The sequence below is a fragment of the Octopus bimaculoides genome, unplaced genomic scaffold (genome assembly GCF_001194135.2).
Source record: "Octopus bimaculoides isolate UCB-OBI-ISO-001 unplaced genomic scaffold, ASM119413v2 Scaffold_182706, whole genome shotgun sequence".
Lineage (NCBI taxonomy): Eukaryota > Metazoa > Mollusca > Cephalopoda > Octopoda > Octopodidae > Octopus > Octopus bimaculoides.
In genome coordinates this window covers 1-1,909 of record NW_026428421.1, presented here as the reverse complement: position 1 = coordinate 1,909, position 1,909 = coordinate 1, and the positions used below count along the sequence as shown (strand labels likewise).

The 1,909-nt window shown below is 32.9% G+C and overlaps 1 long non-coding RNA gene across 2 annotated transcripts; it reads left to right on the top strand.

Annotated features, from left to right (window-relative positions):
- The first annotated feature begins 29 nt into the window (after positions 1–29).
- On the top strand, positions 30–1,909 carry LOC128251561 (uncharacterized). Of its 2 annotated transcripts, none has more exons than XR_008267170.1 (2): positions 30–287; positions 1,228–1,909. It is a non-coding gene; the product is annotated as an uncharacterized LOC128251561 (long non-coding RNA). The 2 variants fall into 2 exon arrangements; XR_008267171.1 differs by having other exon boundaries at positions 30–291.

Below are 1,909 nucleotides of genomic sequence, written 5' to 3'. Positions count from 1 at the left end.
TATTCTCTTTAACCCGGGCAACGCCGGGTATTTCTGCTAGTACATAAATAAATGAACGTAAATAATAATACATATTAAAAGTGTTAATTGCGTATAAATGAATGAAAATATAAGTAAAATCTTCTGAAGTTGTGAATCACTCCAAATGTCAGCAGGTCCAGGTTTGAACTGGTTAAGACTATGGCTTTCGGAGATCAAGGAGGAAGCCTATGTTGCTGTCTGAACACATGTTTCATCACAGAGAGTGAATAAATGATGACTGAATGCAACACGTTTCATCACAGAAAGTGAGTAAGTGATTATGATAGTATTGTTATTAATATTTGCTTGTAAAGCCTTTTAACATACCGCAGTTAGACTTCTTCCATCAATAATGTTTCTTTAAAGTCAGGTTGTTGAAGAGAGCGACAATACTGTCAATATAGATACACATGTAAAATATCACTTGTCAGTTGCCTTGTCTAACATACACTGCCCATATGGGAATGAAGTTTTGTGATTGTGTATATTGTTAAATTTTTTTATGATACTTTTGTTTATTTGCCTACTTTAACAAAGTATAATTTATACAATTCACTGAGTGGTCATATACAGGGATTCAGATTACTGTCTAGCATAGATAATTTTCCACTAGGATGTGCCTATGAAAAATGCAACCTTCAGCCTTCAGGATGCATGATAGATTTTTGAGACTTATTTTAGGGAAAAAGTAGTGTCTTTGACACTGGGAAATCCGATATACTCGAGAAAGAATACAAGAACCATTTTACCACTGATTAGGAAACATATCTAATGTTGCTACTTTGCAAAGTAATTCATGAAAAAAATCTCTTTTGGATTATCTTATCCAAGCAAGCAAGAAAAAAAAAAGGTAAATCCTAGAAAAGGATGAAAGATACTCAAAAAAATATATTTGAGCAGGTCTTGCTTTATTATATAATTTATATCCTACAGAGTGGCTTCCAGCTAAATATACAATATACATATAAACCTCATTTATGATGTTTGATTAAATATACATAGGGAATAGATTGAATTATAAACAGTACCAAATTATTTTTTTATAGTCTGACTTTATTTTCCTAATTTATGAATATTGTACTAATATTTAATGCTTGTTCATGCAAAACATGGAATTACACAGAATATGGGAATTGACTATACAAGTGTAAAAGAATATACATTTTCATAGGACTTGAACTTTGAAATCTTTTTTTTATTTTTCAGTGATGACTGCACCCTCCCCTCTTTTCTTATTTTTTCCATGGTACTTCCCAAACTTGACATCTTTGATAGGTCACCAGCCCTTGTGAGAAAATGTGTTTATTTACAAATATGTTGATAGGTAATGAAAAAGAAAGAAAAATGCTTTGTAATGAAATTTCAATGAATTGACCACATCAAATTGAAAAGAAATCTCCCTCTCTTTCTTTCTGACAAACTCTCTCTCTCTCTCTCTCTCTCTCTCTCTCTCACACACACATACACACACTCTCTCTCTCTCTCTCTCTCTCTCATATATATATAAGCAAATGACATAACGTATACTGAAGGTAACAAATGTGAGACAAATAAAAAGTCCATAATCCTTCATCAGTTATCGACTAATGGTACATTTCAGTTTCGCACCTTTAACAATAAGACTGAATGCTTCCCAATTGGTAGTTTCCACAAAAGAAAGCTTTCTCGCATAGAATTATGGACAAGGGCAAACAAAACAAGCAAAATGACACACTGCCAAGAAAATAAGAATAGTGGGTAATGCTTAGAAAATGTTTTGAACGATGGAGAACAGAGAGACAATTTATGATTGGTCGGTCTCCTTGATTGTCCTGAAACTTCTCTCTCTCTCTCTGTCTATTTCCCACCCTCTTTGCATTTCTTTCTCTCTCTTCTCCTTTTTCCAAAA